This window comes from Panulirus ornatus, chromosome 3, assembly GCF_036320965.1.
Source record: "Panulirus ornatus isolate Po-2019 chromosome 3, ASM3632096v1, whole genome shotgun sequence".
Classification (NCBI taxonomy): Eukaryota; Metazoa; Arthropoda; class Malacostraca; order Decapoda; family Palinuridae; genus Panulirus; species Panulirus ornatus.
This window is the reverse complement of record NC_092226.1, coordinates 41,564,953-41,586,547: the sequence shown is the minus strand read 5'-3', so window position 1 is coordinate 41,586,547 and position 21,595 is coordinate 41,564,953. Positions and strand designations below refer to the sequence as shown.

Genomic DNA, 21,595 nt, shown 5'->3' with positions numbered 1-21,595 from the left:
TATCAACTCTATCATATGCCTTCTCCAGATCCATAAATGCTGCATACAAATCCATTTGTTTTTCTAGGTATTTCTCACATACATTCTTCAAAGCAAACACCTGATCCACACATCCTCTACCACTTCTGAAACCACACTGCTCTTTCCCAATCTGATGCTTTGTACACGCCTTCACCCTCTCAATCAATACCCTCCCATATAATTTACCAGGAATACTCAACAAACTTATACCTCTGTAATTTGAGAGCTCACTCTTATCCCCTTTGCCTTTGTACAATGGCACTATGCAAGCATTCTGCCAATCCTCAGGCACCTCACCATGAATCATACATACATTAAATAACCTTACCAACCAGTCAACAATACAGTCACCCCCTTTTTTAATAAATTCCACTGCAATACCATCCAAACCTGCTGCCTTGCCAGCTTTCATCTTCCGTAAAGCTTTTACTACCTCTTCCCTATTTACCAAATCATTTTCCCTAACCCTCTCACTTTGCACACCACCTCGACCAAAACACCCTATATCTGCCACTCTATCATCAAACACATTCAACAAACCTTCAAAATACTCACTTCATCTCCTTCTCACATCACCACTACTTGTTATCACCATTAGCCCCCTTCACTGAAGTTCCCATTTGCTCCCTTGTCTTACGCACTTTAGTTACCTCTTTCCAAAACATCTTTTTATTCTCCCTGAAATTTAATGATACTCTCTCACCCCAACTCTCATTTGCCCTCTTTTTCACCTCTTGACCTCCTGCCTCTTTCTTTTATACATCTCCCACTCATTTGCATTTTTTCCCTGCAAAAATTGTCCAAATGCCTCTCTCTTCTCTTTCACTAATAATCTTACTTCTTCATCCCACCACTCACTCACTACCTTTTCTAATCAACCCACCTCCCACGCTTCTCCTGCCACAGGCATCTTTTGCGCAAGCCATCACTGCTTCCCTAAATACATCCCATTCCTCCCCCACTCCCCCTACCTCCTTTGTTCTCACCTTTTTCCATTCTGTACTCGGTCTCTCCTGGTACTTCCTCACACAAGTCTCCTTCCCAAGCTCACTTACTCTCACCACTCTCTTCACCCCAACATTCTCTCTTCTTTTCTGAAAACCCCCACAAATCTTTACCTTCGCCTCCACAAGATAATGATCAGACATCCCTGCAGCTGCACCTCTCAGCACATTAACATCCAAAAGTCTCTCTTTCGTGCGTCTATCAATTAACACGTAATCCAATAACGCTCTCTGGCCATCTCTCCTACTTACATACATATACTTAAGTATATCTCGCTTTTTAAACCAGGTATTCCCAATCACCAGTCCTTTTTCAGCACATAAATCTACAAGCTCTTCACCATTTCCATTTACAACACTGAACACTCCATGTATACCAATTATTCCCTCAACTGCCACATTACTCACCTTTGCATTCAAATCACCCATCACTATAACCCGGTCTTGTGCATCAAAACCACTAACACACTCATTCAGCTGCTCCCAAAACACTTGCCTCTCATGATCTTTCTTCTCATGCCCAGGTGCATATGCACCAATAATCACCCATCTCTCTCCCTCAACTTTCAGTTTTACCCACATCAATCTAGAATTTACTTTCTTAGACTCTATCACATACTCCCACAACTCCTGATTCAGGAGTACTGCTACTCCTTCCCTTGCTCTTGTCCTCTCACTAACCCCTGACTTTACTCCCAAGACATTCCCAAACCACTCTTCCCCTTTTCCCTTTAGCTTCGTTTCACTCAGAGCCAAAACATCCAGGTTCCTTTCCTCAAACATACTACCTATCTCTCCTTTTTTCTCATCTTGGTTACATCCACACACATTTAGACAGCCCAATCTGAGTCTTCAAGGAGGATGAGCACTCCTTGCGTGACTCCTTCTTCTGTTTCCCCTTTTAGAAAGTTAAAATACAAGGAGGGGAGGGTTTCTGGCCCCCCGCTCCCGGCCCCTTTAGTCGCCTTGTACGACACGTGAGGAATGCGTGGGAAGTATTCTTTCTCCCCTATCCCCAGGGATATATATATATATATATATATATATATATATATATATATATATATATATATATATATATATATATATATATATTGAGTGGGAGATGTATCTATATTTTTTTTTTTTTTTTTTTTATACTTTGTCGCCGTCTCCCGCGTTTGCGAGGTAGCGCAAGGAAACAGACGAAAGAAATGGCCCAACCCCCCCCCCCATACACATGTATATACATACGTCCACACACGCAAATATACATACCTACACAGCTTTCCATGGTTTACCCCAGACGCTTCACATGCCTTGATTCAATCCACTGACAGCACGTCAACCCCGGTATACCACATCGCTCCAATTCACTCTATTCCTTGCCCTCCTTTCACCCTCCTGCATGTTCAGGCCCCGATCACACAAAATCTTTTTCACTCCATCTTTCCACCTCCAATTTGGTCTCCCTCTTCTCCTTGCTCCCTTCACCTCCAACAAATATATACTCTTGGTCAATCTTTCCTCACTCATCCTCTCCATGTGCCCAAACCACTTCAAAACACCCTCTTCTGCTCTCTCAACCACGCTCTTTTTATTTCCACACATCTCTCTTACCCTTACGTTACTCACTCGATCAAACCACCTCACACCACACATTGTCCTCAAACATCTCATTTCCAGCACATCCATCCTCCTGCGCACAACTCTATCCATAGCCCACGCCTCGCAACCATACAACATTGTTGGAACCACTATTCCTTCAAACATACCCATTTTTTGCTTTCCGAGATAATGTTCTCGACTTCCACACATTCTTCAGGGCCCCCAGAATTTTCGCCCCCTCCCCCACCCTATGATCCACTTCCGCTTCCATGGTTCCATCCGCTGCCAGATCCACTCCCAGATATCTAAAACATATATATATATATATTGAGTGGGAGATGTATAAAAGAAAGAGACAGGAGGTCAAGAGAAAGGTGCAAGAGGTGAAAAAAAGGGCAAATGAGAGTTGGGGTGAGAGAGTATCATTAAATTTTAGGGAGAATAAAAAGATGTTCTGGAAGGAGGTAAATAAAGTGCGTAAGACAAGGGAGCAAATGGGAACTTCAGTGAAGGGCGCAAATGGGGAGGTGATAACAAGTAGTGGTGATGTGAGAAGGAGATGGAGTGAGTATTTTGAAGGTTTGTTGAATGTGTATGATGATAGAGTGGCAGATATAGGGTGTTTTGGTCGAGGTGGTGTGCAAAGTGAGAGGGTTAGGGAAAATGATTTGGTAAACAGAGAAGAGGTAGTGAAAGCTTTGCGGAAGATGAAAGCCGGCAAGGCAGCAGGTTTGGATGGTATTGCAGTGGAATTTATTAAAAAAGGGGGTGACTGTATTGTTGACTGGTTGGTAAGGTTATTTAATGTATGTATGACTCATGGTGAGGTGCCTGAGGATTGGCGGAATGCGTGCATAGTGCCATTGTACAAAGGCAAAGGGGATAAGAGTGAGTGCTCAAATTACAGAGGTATAAGTTTGTTGAGTATTCCTGGTAAATTATATGGGAGGGTATTGATTGAGAGGGTGAAGGCATGTACAGAGCATCAGATTGGGGAAGAGCAGTGTGGTTTCAGAAGTGGTAGAGGATGTGTGGATCAGGTGTTTGCTTTGAAGAATGTATGTGAGAAATACTTAGAAAAGCAAATGGATTTGTATGTAGCATTTATGGATCTGGAGAAGGCATATGATAAGAGTTGATAGAGATGCTCTGTGGAAGGTATTAAGAATATATGGTGTGGGAGGAAAGTTGTTAGAAGCAGTGAAAAGTTTTTATCGAGGATGTAAGGCATGTGTATGTGTAGGAAGAGAGGAAAGTGATTGGTTCTCAGTGAATGTAGGTTTGCGGCAGGGGGTGTGTGATGTCTCCATGGTTGTTTAATTTGTTTATGGATGGGGTTGTTAGGGAGGTAAATGCAAGAGTTTTGGAAAGAGGGGCAAGTATGAAGTCTGTTGGGGATGAGAGAGCTTGGGAAGTGAGTCAGTTGTTGTTCGCTGATGATACAGCGCTGGTGGCTGATTCATGTGAGAAACTGCAGAAGCTGGTGACTGAGTTTGGTAAAGTGTGTGGAAGAAGAAAGTTAAGAGTAAATGTGAATAAGAGCAAGGTTATTAGGTACAGTAGGGTTGAGGGTCAAGTCAATTGGGAGGTGAGTTTGAATGGAGAAAAACTGGAGGAAGTGAAGTGTTTTAGATATCTGGGAGTGGATCTGGCAGCGGATGGAACCATGGAAGCGGAAGTGGATCATAGGGTGGGGGAGGGGGCGAAAATTCTGGGGGCCTTGAAGAATGTGTGGAAGTCGAGAACATTATCTCGGAAAGCAAAAATGGGTATGTTTGAAGGAATAGTGGTTCCAACAATGTTGTATGGTTGCGAGGCGTGGGCTATGGATAGAGTTGTGCGCAGGAGGATGGATGTGCTAGAAATGAGATGTTTGAGGACAATGTGTGGTGTGAGGTGGTTTGATCGAGTGAGTAACGTAAGGGTAAGAGAGATGTGTGGAAATAAAAAGAGCGTGGTTGAGAGAGCAGAAGAGGGTGTTTTGAAGTGGTTTGGGCACATGGAGAGAATGAGTGAGGAAAGATTGACCAAGAGGATATATGTGTCGGAGGTGGAGGGAACGAGGAGAAGAGGGAGACCAAATTGGAGGTGGAAAGATGGAGTGAAAAAGATTTTGTGTGATCGGGGCCTGAACATGCAGGAGGGTGAAAGGAGGGCAAGGAATAGAGTGAATTGGAGCGATGTGGTATACCGGGGTTGACGTGTTGTCAGTGGATTGAATCAAGGCATGTGAAGCGTCTGGGGTAAACCATGGAAAGCTGTGTAGGTATGTATATTTGCGTGTGTGGACGTATGTATATACATGTGTATGGGGGGGGGTTGGGCCATTTCTTTCGTCTGTTTCCTTGCGCTACCTCGCAAACGCAGGAGACAGCGACAAAGTATAATAAAAAAAATATATATATATATATATATATATATATATATATATATATATATATATATATATATATATATATATATATACATATACATATATACGCATATACATATATACACATGTACATATAAATACTGGTGTGTCTTCCTCCATTCCCATTGCCACCCAACCCCAAAGGAAACAGCATCGCCTCCCCCTGCATCAGTGAAGTAGTGCCAGGAAAACAGGCCACATTAGTTCACACTCAGTCTCTAACTGTTATGAGTAATGCACTGAAACCACAGCTCCATATCCACTTCCAGGCCTCACAGACTTTTCCATGGTTTACCCTAGACATTTCGCATGCCCTGGTTCAGTTCACTGATGGCACGTCGACCCTGGTATACCACATTGTTGCAGTTCACTCTATTCCTTACATACCTCTCACCCTCCTGTATGTTCAGGGCCCAATCACTCAAAATCTTTTTCACTCCATCCTTCCACCTCTAGTTTGGTCTTCCACTTTTGGTTCTCTTCACCACTGACATATATCCTCTTTGTCAACCTTTCCTCACTAATTCTCTCCACATGTACAAACCATTGCAACACACCCTCTTCTGCTCTCTCAAGTACTACATATCTTTTACCCTTTCATTTCTTACTCGATTGAAGCACCTCATACCAAATATTGTACTGAAACAGTTCATTTCCAACACATCCACCCTCCTCTATAAAACCCTATCTATGGCTCATGCATTGCAATCATATAATATTGTTGGAACTACTATTCCTTCAAACATACCCATTTTTGCTCTCCCAGATAACATTCTCACTTCCACTTCCATGGTTCCATTCACTGATAAGTTCACTCCCACATATCTAAAACACTTCACTTCCTCCAATTTTTTTTCATTTCAAACTCACTTTCCAACTAACTTGTCCCTCAACCGTGCTCTTCTTCAAATTCACTCTCAACATACTCCTTTCACACACTTTCCCAAACTCAGTCAGCAACTTTGGCAGTTTCTCACTCAAATCAGCCACCAGTGCTGTATCATCGGCAAACAAAAACTGACTCACTTCCCTAGCCCAATCATCCCCAGCAGACTGCATACTCACCCCTCTCTCCAAAACCCCTGCATTTACCTCCCTAACAACCCCATCCATAAACAAATTAAACAACCATGGGGACATCACACACCTCTGAACAGATTGACCTTCATTGGAAACCAATCACTCTCCTCTCTTCCTACTCAAACACATGCCTTACATCCTTGATAAAAACTTCTCACTGCTTCTAGTAGTTTACTTCCCACACGATATAGTCTTACAAACTTCTACAAAGCATCTCTATCAACCCTATCACATGCATTCTGCCAATCCTCAGGCACTTCACCATGATCCATACATACAGTGAATATCCTTACCAACCAATCAACAACACAATCAGCCCCTTTTTTAATAAATTCAACTACAATACCATCAAATCCGCCGCTTTGCCAGATTTCATCTTCCACAAGGCTTTCACCACTTCTCCCTTAGCCAAACTATTCTCCCCGACCCTCTCATTTCGCACACCACCCTGTTCAAAACACCCTACATCTGCCACTCATGATCAAACATATTTAACAAACCTTCAAAATTCTCTCCCCTTTTCACTTCACTACCTGTTATCACTTCTCCCCTTGCCACCTTCATCAACGTTCCCATTTGTTCTCTTGTCTTACATGTATATATTGTAACACAACACTATCTTAAAGGGATGACCTTAAACATAAGGATTCAAACTACTTATACAACAAGAAATAAAGAATACAAGACAAAAGAAGCACATTAATCAGGCACAAATATTTACATTAACACTTAAAAGCCCAGATAATATTTCAAACCAGATCTCTTTCCTTTACAAGAATTTGACTATAGAAACATGACACAAAACACACTTTACCGGTGGGCAATTCTGTGACAAGTTACAATACATTGTTACACTTGGACCCAAAACGACAGTCAAACATCGTATAGTTTAGTGTATAGCTGCATCACTCGGTGATCATAGTGACTATGGGAGGAATGACCACAAACAAAGACTCTTGAAATGGTGAAAGCCGGACGGTCACACCCTCATCCCGACTGTGATTGGCTGGAGGCCTAAGGTCGGGCCCACATACCGCCTGAGGCCCAGCACTACATCTTGCTGGTGAAAAGATGATACTTGGCGGGCGGACTTTTCCCAGGCATGACCTTGTGGCTGATCCTGGCTGGTTGGTGCCATTGGCAAGGAGAAATTAACAGGCCTATGACACAGGCATGACCTGAGGGACCATTTGGTGGGGGTGTGTGAAATCCCAGCCAGCATGGGAACGGCCAAGGAATTTAGTGGGAACCCCAGGTCAACACATGGCCTACTTATAACATAAATTATCTATAACATAAATACATAGAACAAACAGGTTTGTAACGACCCCCACCTCCTTAAAAGGAAAAAATTCCTGAGAGGAATTTTCTTACTTTAAGAGCAGGATAAACAAGTCTGCTAGCACAATATGTGTGCCAACAATAACATGAATCTCTAAATTATACTCTTGAAGGAGCAAGGCCCACCTAGTTAACCTTTGACTCTTATCCTGGGATTTGTTAACATATTTAAGGGGGATGGTAGTCAGTATACACACTAATAAGATTGCCTAAAGGGCACAAATATATGGAAAGTGTTGTAATGCAAAGATCAAAGACAAAAGTTCCTTCTCAATGGTGGGGAAATATGTTTGGGCCTCATTATCTTTCTTATCAAAGTAGCTCACATGGTGATGAACCCTCTCTTCATCCTCTTGCAAGAGAACAGCACCAGCTCCCACATCACTCGCATCTTTAGCTAACCTGTTCAGAGCCTGCAAAATAGAACTATCAAAAAGCATGGCTTTTAACTGATAAGAGGCTGTCTCACACTGCTCATTCCAAACATTATCTTACACCTTTCTTCAATAAATTTGTTAGAAGGGCTGAAATTGTGGCAAAGTTTACAATAAACAGTATCCAACCATACCCAGGAAACATCTCAATTCTCTTCTACATCAGGGGGCACATCTAGGGGCTAAAGCTTGGACCTTTTCTGTTGGTGAAAGGGGCAGACTGGCAGACCTCATTACCTTGCTGACATGGTGGTAGTTGACACAGAACCGGGAGGTCCTGTTGGGCTTGGGTGAGAGGGAACAGCTGAGTTTCGCTGCAACTGACATGGGTCCATCAGATCGTGCTCCAGCATGTAGTCCAGCTCCTCTTGAAGAATGGTTGCTCACTGTGGCATCTCCCACATCTACATCAGAGTTTGTCAGGGAGAACCATCCTGTTGAGCTTTGGTGGACCTCTAGGTGTGTCAACAGCAGGGCAGACATCTCCACCTGTCGCATCTCCATCAGGTGCAGGAGCTTCTCCTTCCTGTCCATGCCTCTGTCAGGTACACAGGTCCCCATAGCTAGGCTGTCCTCCTCATCACAAACAGCTTCCACTTGAAGGTGGGTCTTGCAAACCAGAACATTCTCCTTGAAAGCAGGAGAATCATGATTAAAATGTGGTTTAAGCCTCTACTAGGGCATTAAAGGCAACACCTCATCGCCCGTCTCAAAGCTTCTTAATCGAGACCATCTGTCATCCCACCTCTTCATTCGATCCTGGGTCTCTCTTGAATGGGCCCAAGACAAATCAACGGCCTCACCCACTGACTCTTGTTTGGATTATAAACCAGCAAAGAAGGTATCACACAGTTTCTCAATAGTTTCATCCTCAGAGGGTGTCTTCAATCTCTCTGCCTCATCAGAGTCTAGACCCGCTTAACTAGTCTCATTCTCAGATAGTGTCCTCAGTTCCTCCAACTCAACGCAGTCCAGAGCAGCAAAGAAGGTATCACTGGTCTCATTGTCAGAGTGATTTCAGTCTTTCCGTCTCAATGGAGTCCAGACCAGCAAAGAGGGTATCACACAGCCCCACTTCACTAGCCTCATTCTCAGGAATTGTCCACAGTTCCTCCATCCAGACCAGTAAAGAAGGTATCACAAAGCTCTACTTCACTGGTCTCACTCTCAGAGAGTCTCCTCAATTCCTCCATCTCAACAGATATGTTCTCAGGCACCCGGACTGCCATGCTAGCCGCCATGGACCTGGCATCTGCATACTCTGGTATCTTTGGTACTTCTTTCTCAAGATGCGTTGTCTCCGTAGACTCCACCAGTCCCACAGGCAACACCAGCACTGGATTCATTTTTCCTCCCGCTAGGTCATTACCTAACACAAAGTCCATAACTGAGACAGGCAACCTATCCACAACCCCCACAAGAGCAGGGCCCATGAAGAGATCTGTTTCCACACACACATTGGTTAGTGGAGCTTCCTTGAGCTTCCACAGCCCATCTCACAAGACTCAGTCTTCATACTCTTCTACCAGCACCAAGCCATCCAACACCAGGGACTGCAGTGCAGCAGGGTTAGCCTCACTTACTATTTGGCCCTAGGGCTGAGAAGAGACTCACTGGCCTACTCTTTGAAGAGTGGATTCCTTCAGCCAAGCCCAGCACTCTCTCATCAGGTGTCCACCCTTGCCACAATAACAACATAGCTGAACCCTCTCTGGGCTGTTACTCTTACTCCTAAAGGCCCTTAGCAAGGGGGCAAATTCAGGTGGTTACACTATTATTGGATTTCCTTTCGCCATCAAAACCCTTTGAAAGTCTCTCCATGCCAAGTTTGTGAGTCAGCACATACTGCTCCAGGAGTACCCCAGCCATGTCAATACTTTACTGCTTTATCAATTAAATAATTCAGCGCTTCAAGGGGTAGGTACACTGTTCTTACATCCCTTGAGTATCATTAATTCTTTAAGTTCCACAAAGTCACAAACTTGGTTGGAGCATAGCCATGTGTGTATAAATTGCCCTTTTGTACAAAAATATTCTACATAGGTCTGATCAGGACTCTTAATCTTCACTCTAAACTTGCATCTGTAAGCTTCTGGAGTTAACTCAAAAGCTTTCAGCACAACATCCTTTATGACCTCATAATCAGTAAACTGGTCACGAGACACTGTGACATATGCAGTCTGAGCCTTACCAACAAGGATAGGTTGTAACAAAATCAACCAAGATGACTTTGACCAAGAGAGGTGATTGGAAACATTTTCAAATGTATTGAAAAATTTAGAAATGTCACTTTCACAGAACATTGGAACAAAACTTGCATTTCTTGTAAAATCAAATACTGGTACTGGCTGTGATGAGCCCTGACGTAATTTCTCTTGTTCCAAAACTAATCTAATCTATTCATTCCGTTCCCTCTGTACTTGTACCTTAGCTTGTTAACTCCTCGCTTCTTCAATTCATGCCCATATATTAATCCTAGCTAATTCAGTCTGTTCCTTCTGTATCTATAGTTGGAGCAGCAAGCATTCAGGATTGACATTAATATCCCGATAGAGCTGGGGAGGAGCTGAAACTTCCGCCGACCCTGATAGTCGAATGGTATTGTCAACACTGATCTGGCACAGTACCTACCAGCTGCTCGCCAACTAACTGATTTATTACCAAAGTCTCTAACTCTATGAGCATTCTGGTCATACACCACTCCTAACCCATCCGAAATAAGCCTTAACTCATAAATTGTTAAATATCTAATATCACTGGGAGATGGCTCAGATCAACAGAAACGTTCAACATCAGTGCACAGGTCAACGGCATGATTAACAGATGAGGAAAGAGACTCTGTAAAGGTAAGAAAAATCTGGCACAAGGTCACCAATTTCTTTTTACACAACACTACATAATGCTATCTTAAAGTTAAGGGATTAAAACTACTTCTATAACAAGAAATCAAGAATACAAGACAAAAGAAGCACATTAATCAAGCACAAATACTTACATACACACCTAGGTAAGATTTCAAACTATGAAATCTCTTTCCTTTACAACAATTTGACAATACAAACATGACATAAAAAATACTTTATCAGTGGGCTATTCTATGACAAATTACAATATACTGTTACACTCGGATCTGAAACAACACAGTCTAACATCATATAGTTTAGTGTAGCACCATATCACTCACTGATCATAGTGGCTATGGGGTCGAGACAAGGAAAACCTACATTACCTGCTGGGCACATGATGGCTGAAGGAATCATGGCCAAGCTGTAGTCAGGGGCTTTTATTGAAGGGGCAGCCAATCAGGAGTGGCCAGTTCCGTCCTGACCTGCCTCATCTTGACTATGTTTTGGAGGAATGACCACATACAATGAGTCTTGAATGGTGAAAACCAGATTGTCATGCTCTCATACCGCCTAAGGCCCAGCCCTGCATCGTGCCTGTGAAATGATGATACTTGGAAGGCGACCTTTCCCAGGTATGACCTTGTGGCTAACCCCTGCATGCTGGCACCGCAGGTAAGGAAAAATTAACAGCTCCCTTTTCACATCCAGGCACCACAAAACTTTCCATGGTTTACCCCAGACACTTCACATGCCCTGGTTCAATCAACTGACAGCACATTGACCCTGGTATACCACATTATTCCAATTAACTCTATTCGTTGCACGCCTTTCATCCTCATGTATGTTCAGGCCACAATTGCTCAAAATCTTCTCACTCCAACCTTCCACCTCTAATTTGGTCACCAGCTTCTCCTCATTCCCTCTACCTCTGATGCATATATCCTCTTTGTCAATCTTTCCTCACTCATTCTCTCCATGTGATCAGAACATTTCAAAATGCCCTCTTCTCTCTCAACCACACTCTTTTTATTACCACACATTTCTCCTACCCTTTCATTACTTACTCAATCAAACCACCTCACACCACATATTGTCCTCAAACATTTAATTTCCAACACATCCACCCTAATCTGCACAACCCTATCAAGAGCCCATGCAAGAGTTTTGGAAAGAGGGGCAAGTATGAAGTCTGTTGTGGATGAGAGAGCTTGGGAAGTGAGTCAGTTGTTGTTCGCTGATGATACAGCGCTGGTGGCTGATTCATGTGAGAAACTGCAGAACCTGGTGACTGAGTTTGGTAAAGTGTGTGAAAGAAGAAAGTTAAGAGTAAATGTGAATAAGAGCAAGGTTATTAGGTACAGCAGAGTTGAGGGTCAAGTCAATTGGGAGGTAAGTTTGAAGGGAGAAAAACTGGAGGAAGTAAAGTGTTTTAGATATCTGGGAGTGGATCTGGCAGCGGATGGAACCATGGAAGCGGAAGTGAATCATAGGGTGGGGGAGGGGGCAAAAATCCTGGGAGCCTTGAAGAATGTGTGGAAGTCGAGAACATTGTCTCAGAAAGCAAAAATGGGTATGTTTGAAGGAATAGTGGTTCCAACAATGTTGTATGGTTGCAAGGCGTGGGCTATGGATAGAGTTGTGCACAGGAGGGTGGATGTGCTGGAAATGAGATGTTTGAGGACAATGTGTGGTGTGAGGTGGTTTGATGGAGTAAGTAATGTAGTAATGTAAGGGTGAGAGAGATGTGTGGAAATAAAAAGAGTGTGGTTGAGAGAGCAGAAGAGGGTGTTTTGAAATGGTTTGGGCACAATGAGAGAATGAGTGAAAAGATTGAGGAAAGATTGACCAAGAGGATATATGTGTCAGAGGTGGAGGGAACGAGAAGTGGGAGACCAAATTGGAGGTGGAAAGATGGAGTGAAAAATATTTTGAGTGATCGGGGCATGAACATACAGGAAGGTGAAAGGCGGGCAAGGGATAGAGTGAATTGGATCGATGTGGTATACCGGAGTTTACGTGCTGTCAATGGATTGAATCAGGGCATGTGAAGTGTCTGGGGTAAACCATGGAAAGTTGTGTGGGGCCTGGATGTGGAAAGGGAACTGTGGTTTTGGGCATTATTGCATGACAGCTAGAGACTGAGTGTGAACGAATGGGGCCTTTGTTGTCTTTTCCTAGCGCTACCTCGCACACATGAGGGGGGAGGGGGATGGTATTCCATGTGTGGCAAGGTGGCAATGGGAATGAATAAAGGCAGACAGTGTGAATTGTGTGCATGGGTATATATGTATGTGTCTGTGTGTGTATATATATGTGTACAATGAGATGTATAGGTATGTATATTTGCGTGTGTGGACGTGTATGTATATACATGTGTATGGGGGTGGGTTGGGCCATTTCTTTCGTCTGTTTCCTTACGCTACCTCGCAAACGCGGGAGACAGCGACAAAGCAAAATAAATAAATAAAAATATAATATATATATGGGAACTTCAGTGAAGGGCGCAAATGGGGAGGTGATAACAAGTAGTGGTGATGTGAGAAGGAGATGGAGTGAGTATTTTGAAGGTTTGTTGAATGTGTTTGATGATAGAGTGGCAGATATAGGGTGTTTTGGCCGAGGTGGTGTGCAGTGAGAGGGTTAGGGAAAATGATTTGGTAAACAGAGAAGAGGTAGTGAAAGCTTTGCGGAAGATGAAAGCCAGCAAGGCAGCAGGTTTGGATGGTATTGCAGTGGAATTTATTAAAAAAGGGGGTGACTGTATTGTTGACTGGTTGGTAAGGTTATTTAATGTATGTATGACTCATGGTGAGGTGCCTGAGGATTGGTGGAATGCGTGCATAGTGCCATTGTACAAAGGCAAAGGGGATAAGAGTGAGTGCTCAAATTACAGAGGTATAAGTTTGTTGAGTATTCCTGGTAAATTATATGGGAGGGTATTGATTGAGAGGGTGAAGGCATGTACAGAGCATCAGATTGGGGAAGAGCAGTGTGGTTTCAGAAGTGGTAGAGGATGTGTGGATCAGGTGTTTGCTTTGAAGAATGTATGTGAGAAATACTTAGAAAAGCAAATGGATTTGTATGTAGCATTTATGGATCTGGAGAAGGCATATGATAGAGTTGATAGAGATGCTCTGTGGAAAGTATTAAGAATATATGGTGTGGGAGGCAAGTTGTTAGAAGCAGTGAAAAGTTTTTATCGAGGATGTAAGGCATGTGTACGTGTAGGAAGAGAGGAAAGTGATTGGTTCTCAGTGAATGTAGGTTTGCGGCAGGGGTGTGTGATGTCTCCATGGTTGTTTAATTTGTTTATGGATGGGGTTGTTAGGGAGGTAAATGCAAGAGTTTTGGAAAGAGGGGCAAGTATGAAGTCTGTTGGGGATGAGAGAGCTTGGGAAGTGAGTCAGTTGTTGTTCGCTGATGATACAGCGCTGGTGGCTGATTCATGTGAGAAACTGCAGAAGCTGGTGACTGAGTTTGGAAAAGTGTGTGGAAGAAGAAAGTTAAGAGTAAATGTGAATAAGAGCAAGGTTATTAGGTACAGTAGGGTTGAGGGTCAAGTCAATTGGGAGGTGAGTTTGAATGGAGAAAAACTGGAGGAAGTGAAGTGTTTTAGATATCTGGGAGTGGATCTGGCAGCGGATGGAACCATGGAAGCGGAAGTGGATCATAGGGTGGGGGAGGGGGCGAAAATCCTGGGGGCCTTGAAGAATGTGTGGAAGTCGAGAACATTACCTCGGAAAGCAAAAATGGGTATGTTTGAAGGAATAGTGGTTCCAACAATGTTGTATGGTTGCGAGGCATGGGCTATGGATAGAGTTGTGCGCAGGAGGATGGATGTGCTGGAAATGAGATGTTTGAGGACAATGTGTGGTGTGAGGTGGTTTGATTGAGTGAGTAACTTAAGGGTAAGAGAGATGTGTGGAAATAAAAAGAGCGTGGTTGAGAGAGCAGAAGAGGGTGTTTTGAAGTGGTTTGGGCACATGGAGAGGATGAGTGAGGAAAGATTGACCAAGAGGATATATGTGTCGGAGGTGGAGGGAACAAGGAGAAGAGGGAGACCAAATTGGAGGTGGAAAGATGGAGTGAAAAAGATTTTGTGTGATCGGGGCCTGAACATGCAGGAGGGTGAAAGGAGGGCAAGGAATAGAGTGGATTGGAGCGATGTGGTATACCGGGGTTGACGTGCTGTCAGTGGATGGAATCAGGGCATGTGAGGCGTCTGGGGTAAACCATGGAAAGCCGTGTAGGTATGTATATTTGCGTGTGTGGACGTATGTATATACATGTGTATGGGGGGGGGTTGGGCCATTTCTTTCGTCTGTCTCCTTGCGCTACCTCGCAAACGTGGGAGACAGCGACAAAGTATAATAATAAAAAAAAATATATATATATATAAATAAATAAAAATATAATATAATACATATATATATATATATATATATATATATATATATATATATATATATATATATATATATATATATTATCCCTGGGGATAGGGGAGAAAGAATACTTCCCACGTATTCCCTGCGTGTCGTAGAAGGCGACTAAAAGGGAAGGGAGTGGGGGGCTGGAAATCCTCCCCTCTCGTTTTTTTTTTAATTTTCCAAAACAAGGAACAGAGAAGGGGGCCAGGTGAAGATATTCCCTCAAAGGCCCAGTCCTCTGTTCTTAACGCTACCTCGCTATCGCGGGAAATGGCGAATAGTATGAAAAAAAAAAAAAATATATATATATATATATTCTTTTCTTTCTTTCAAACTATTCGCCATTTCCTGTGTTTGCGAGGTAGCGTTAAGAACAGAGGTCTGGGCCTTTCAGGGAATATCCTCACCTGGCTCCCTTCTCTGTTCCTTCTTTTGGAATACTAAAAAAACAAAAAAAAAAAAAAAAAAGAAAACAAGAGGGGAGGATTTCCAGCCCCCCGCTCCCTCCCCTTTTAGTCGCCTTGTATGACACGCAGGAAATACGTGGGAAGTATTCTTTCTCCCCTATCCCCAGGGATAATATATATATATATATATATATATAACATACAAAGTACTCGAATACCCTTCGTCTCACTATGGTTAGCGTGCCTGCCTCTTGCACAAGGGGTCCCAGGTTCGATCCTGGCTGATGGAGCTTTGTATGTTCTATGAAGGTGCGTGTTCATATACACTTTATTCGTATTCATATAACTCCGCGTTGTACAGTCAGGTTCGGTAAAACGCTTTCAGCTGGCTATGTGTTCTGTTCGGAAACAACCGATAGACCCCGTTGCTCACCATAGTGAGACGAGGGGTATTCGAGTACTTAGTATTTCGAATAGTTGTTTCCTATTATACAGTCCCTTAGCCTAGCGGTTAGCATGTCTGCCTCTTGCACAAGGGGTCCCAGGTTCAATCCTGGCTGATGGAGCTTTGTATGTTCTATGAAGGTGCGCGTTCATATATACTTTATTCGTATTCATATAACTCCGCGTTGTACAGTCAGGTTCGGTAAAACGCTTTCAGCTGGCTATGTGTTCTGTTCGGAAACAACCGATAGACCCCGTTGCTCACCATAGTGAGACGAAGGGTATTCGAGTACTTAGTATTTCGAATAGTTGTTTCCTATTATACAGTCCCTTAGCCTAGAGGTTAGCATGCCTGCCTCTTGCACAAGGGGTCCCAGGTTCGATCCTGGCTGATGGAGCTTTGTATGTTCTATGAAGGTGCGCGTTCATATACACTTATTCGTATTCATATAACTCCGCGTTGTACAGTCAGGTTCGGTAAAACGCTTTCAGCTGGCTATGTGTTCTGTTCAGAAACAACCGATAGACCCCGTTGCTCACCATAGTGAGACAAAGGGTGTTCGAGTACTTAGTACTTCGAATACTTGTTTCCTATTATACAGTCCCTCAGCCTAGCGGTTAGCGTACCTGCCTCTTGCATAAGGGGTCCCAGGTTTGATCCTGGCTGATGGAGCTTTGTATGTTCTATGAAGGTGCGCGTTCATATACACTTTATTCGTATAAATATAAATATATATATATATATATTTTTTTTTCATACTATTCGCCATTTCCCGCGATAGCGAGGTAGCATTTAGAGCAGAGGACTGGGCCTTTGACGGAATATCCTCACCTGGCCCCCTTCTCTGTTCCTTCTTTTGGAAAATTAAAAAAAAAAAAAACGAGAGGGGAGGATTTCCAGCCCCCCCCCCCCCGCTCCCTTCCCTTTTAGTCGCCTTCTACGACACGCAGGGAATACGTGGAAGTATTCTTTCTCCCCTATCCCCAGGGATATATATATATATATATATATATATATATATATATATATATATATATTTGAAGATTTGTATGGGTTTTCAGAAAAGAAGAGTAAATGTTGGGGTGAAGAGGGTGGTGACAGCAAGTGAGCTTGGGAAGGAGACTTGTGTGAGGAAGTACCAGGAGAGACTGAGTACAGAATGGAAAAAGGTGAGAACAATGGAAGTAAGGGGAGTGGGGGAGGAATGGGATGTATTTAGGGAATTAGTGATGGCCTGCACAAAAGGTGCTTGTGGCATGAGAAGAGTGGGAGGTGGGTTGATTAGAAAGGGTAGTGAGTGGTGGGATGAAAAAGTAAGATTATTAGTGAAAGAGAAGAGAGAGGCATTTGGACGATTTTTTTAAGGGAAAAACTGCAATTGAGTGGGAGATGTCTAAAAGAAAGAGACAGGAGGTCAAGAGAAAGGTACAAGAGGTGAAAAAGAGGGCAAATGAGAGTTGGGGTGAGAGAGTATCATTAAATTTTAGGGAGAATAAAAAGATGTTTTGGAAGGAGGTAAATAAAGTGCGTAAGACAAGGGAGCAAATAGGAACTTCAGTGAAGGGCGCAAATGGGGAGGTGATAACAAGTAGTGGTGATGTGAGAAGGAGATGGAGTGAGTATTTTGAAGGTTTGTTGAATGTGTTTGATGATAGAGTGGCAGATATAGGGTGTTTTGGTCGAGGTGGTGTGCAAAGTGAGAGGGTTGGGGAAAATGATATGGTAAACAGAGAAGAGGTAGTAAAAGCTTTGCGGAAGATGAAAGCCGGCAAGGCAGCACGTTTGGATGGTATTGCACTGGAATCTATTAAAAAAAGGGGGTGACTGTATTGTTGACTGGTTGTTAAGGTTATTTAATGTATGTATGACTCATGGTGAGGTGCCTGAGGATTGGCGGAATGCGTGCATAGTGCCATTGTACAAAGGCAAAGGGGATAAGAGTAAGTGCTCAAATTACAGAGGTATAAGTCTGTGAGTATTCCTGGTAAATTATATGGGAGGGTATTGATTGAGAGGGTGAAGGCATGTACAGAGCATCAGATTGGGGAAGAGCAGTGTGGTTTCAGAAGTGGTAGAGGATGTGTGGATCAGGTGTTTGCTTTGAAGAATGTATGTGAGAAATACTTAGAAAAGCAAATGGATTTGTATGTAGCATTTATGGATCTGGAGAAGGCAGATGATAGAGTTGATAGAGATGCTCTGTGGAAGGTATAAAGAATATATGGTGTGGGAGGCAAGTTGTTAGAAGCAGTGAAAAGTTTTTATCGAGGATGTAAGGCATGTGTACGTGTAGGAAGAGAGGAAAATGATTGGTTCTCAGTGAATGTAGGTTTGCGGCAGGGGTGTGTGATGTCTCCATGGTTGTTTAATTTGTTTATGGATGGGGTTGTTAGGGAGGTGAATGCAAGAGTTTTGGAAAGAGGGGCAAGTATGAAGTCTGTTGGGGATGAGAGAGCTTGGGAAGTGAGTCAGTTGTTGTTCGCTGATGATACAGCGCTGGTGGCTGATTCATGTGAGAAACTGCAGAAGCTGGTGACTGAGTTTGGTAAAGTGTGCGAAAGAAGAAAGTTAAGAGTAAATGTGAATAAAAGCAAGGTTATTAGGTACAGTAGGGTTGAGGGTCAAGTCAATTGGGAGGTAAGTTTGAATGGAGAAAAACTGGAGGAAGTAAAGTGTTTTAGATATCTGGGAGTGGATCTGGCAGCAGATGGAACCATGGAAGTGGAAGTGAATCATAGGGTGGGGGAGGGGGCGAAAATCCTGGGAGCCTTGAAGAATGTGTGGAAGTCGAGACATTATCTCGGAAAGCAAAAATGGGTATGTTTGAAGGAATAGTGGTTCCAACAATGTTGTATGGTTGCAAGGCATGGGCTATGGATAGAGTTGTGCGCAAGAGGGTGGATGTGCTGTAAATGAGATGTTTGAGGACAATGTGTGGTGTGAGGTGGTTTGATCGAGTAAGTAACGTAAGGGTAAGAGAGAAAAGAGCGTGGTTGAGATAGCAGAAGAGGGTGTTTTGAAATGGTTTGGGCACATGGAGAGAATGAGTGAGGAAAGATTGACCAAGAGGATATATGTGTCGGAGGTGGAGGGAACGAGGAGAAGTGGGAGACCAAATTGGAGGTGGAAAGATGGAGTGAAAAAGATTTTGTGTGATCGGGGCCTGAACATAGAAGAGGGTGAAAGGAGGGCATGGAATAGAGTGAATTGGATCGATGTGGTATACCGGGGTTGACGTGCTGTCAGTGGATTGAATCAGGGCATGTGAAGCGTCTGGGGTAAACCATGGAAAGCTGTGTAGGTATGTATATTTGCGTGTGTGGACGTATGTATATACATGTGTATGGGGGTGGGTTGGGCCATTTCTTTCGTCTGTTTCCTTGCGCTACTTCACAAACGCGGGAGACAGCGACAAAGCAAAAAAAAAAAAAAAAGAAAAATATATATATATATATATATATATATATATATATATATATATATATATATATATATATATATATATATACATATATATATATATATATATATATATATATATATATATATTTCTAATATACTTAATCGCTCTTTCCCACGTGAGTGAGGTAGCACAAGGAAACAGATGAAGAATGGCCCATCCACTCATATACATATATACATACATAGACGCCCATACACATAAATATCAGCATATACATACATAGCCATAGACATAAATACACATGTACATATTCATGCTTGCTTTCATATTTTCCTGTCACTAACCACCACTCAGGATATAGCCCCCCCCCCCCCCCCCCCCCCCCCCCCCCCCCCCCCCCCCCCCCCCCCCCCCCCCCCCCCCCCCCCCCCCCCCCACACACACACACACACACACACACACACACACACACACACACAACCAGCAAGGTAACACCAGGAAAAGACAAAAAGGCCACGTTAGTTCACACTCTCTGTCATGTGTAATGCACAAACAACAGCTCCCTCTCCACATCCAGGCCCCATTAACCTTTCTATGATTTACCCCAGATGCTTTACATGCCCTGGTTCAGTCCACTAACAGCACTTCGACCCCGGTGTGCCACATTATTCAAATTTTTTCCCCAGGTGCTTCACATGCCCTGCTTCAGTCCACTGACAGGACGTCGACCCCAGTATACCACATCGTTCCAATTCACTCTACTCCCTGCACGTCTCCCACCCTCCAATATGTTCAGGCCCGATCGCTCAAAATCTTTTTCACTCCATCCTTCCATCTCCAGTTTGGTCTCCCGCTTCTCCTTGTTCCCTCCAACTTCGACGCATATATCCTCTTTGTCAATCTTTCTTCATTATTCTCTACATATATCCAAACCATTTCAATACATCCTCTTCTGCTCTCTCAACCACACTCTTTTTATCACCACATATCTCGCTTACCCTTTCATTACTTACTCGATCAAACCACTTCACACCATATATTGTCCTCAAACATTTAATTTCCAACACATCCACCCTCTTCCGTACAACCCTATCTATAGCCCATGCCTCGCAACATGTAACATTGTTGGAACTACTATTCCTTCAAACATACCCATTTTTGCTCTCCGATATAACATTTTCTCCCACACATTATTCATTGCTCCCAGACTCTTGCCCTCTCTTCCATCCTGTGACTCGCTTCTACTTCTATGGTTCTATCCGCTGCAAAGTCCACTCCCAGATATCTAAAACACTTCACTTCCTCCATTTTCTCCATTCAAACTTGCATCCCAATTAACTTGTCCCTCAACCCTACTTAACCTAATAACCTTATTCTTATTCACATTTACCATGAACTTTCTCCTTTCACACACTTTTCCAAACTCAGTCAGCAACCTCTGCACTTTCTCACCTGAATCAGCCACCAGCGATGTATCATCAGTGAACAACCAACTCACTTCCCAGGCCCTCTCATCCACAACAGACTGCATACTTGCCCCTCTCTCCAAAACTCTTGCATTTACCTCCCTAACCACCCATCCATAAACATATTAAACAACCATGGGGACATCACACACCCCTGCCGCAAACCAACATTCCCTGGGAATCACTCTCCTCTCTTCCTACTCATACACATGCCTTACATCCTTGGTAAAAACCTTTCACTGCTTCTAGCAACTTACCTCCCACACCATATACTCTTAAAACCTTCCACAAAGCATCTCTATCAACCCTATCATATGCCTTCTCCAGATCCATAAATGCTACATACAAATCCATCTATTTTTCTAAGTATTTTTCACATACATTCTTCAAAGCAAAAACCTGATCCACACATCCTCTACCACTTCTGAAACCACACTGATCTTCCCCAATCTGATGCTCTGTACATGCCTCTACCCTCTCAATCAATACCCCCTCACCTTTATCCCCCTTGCCTTTGCACATTGGCACTATGCATGCATTCTGCCAATCCTTAGGCACTTCACCATGATCCATACACACAATGAATATCCTTACCAACCAATCAACAACACAGCCACACCCTTTTTTTTAATAAATTCAACTGCAGTACCATCCAAACCTGCCGCCTTGCCAAATTTCATGTGCAAAGCTTTCACTACCCCTTCACTCTTAACCAAAC

At 43.2% G+C, this 21,595-nt stretch overlaps 1 protein-coding gene across 1 annotated transcript in view; it reads right to left on the bottom strand.

Annotated features, from left to right (window-relative positions):
- Positions 1 to 5,079: 5,079 nt before the first annotated feature.
- Positions 5,080 to 21,595, bottom strand: part of LOC139762455 (glutathione hydrolase 7-like) — a 302,740-nt gene continuing 286,224 nt past the window's right edge. The window contains exons 11-12 of the mRNA XM_071687364.1: positions 11,110 to 11,320; positions 5,080 to 7,859 (exon numbers count right to left, since the gene is read on the bottom strand). The gene's annotated coding sequence lies outside the window, so the exon portion shown is untranslated. The remainder of the gene's footprint in view (positions 7,860 to 11,109; positions 11,321 to 21,595) is intronic.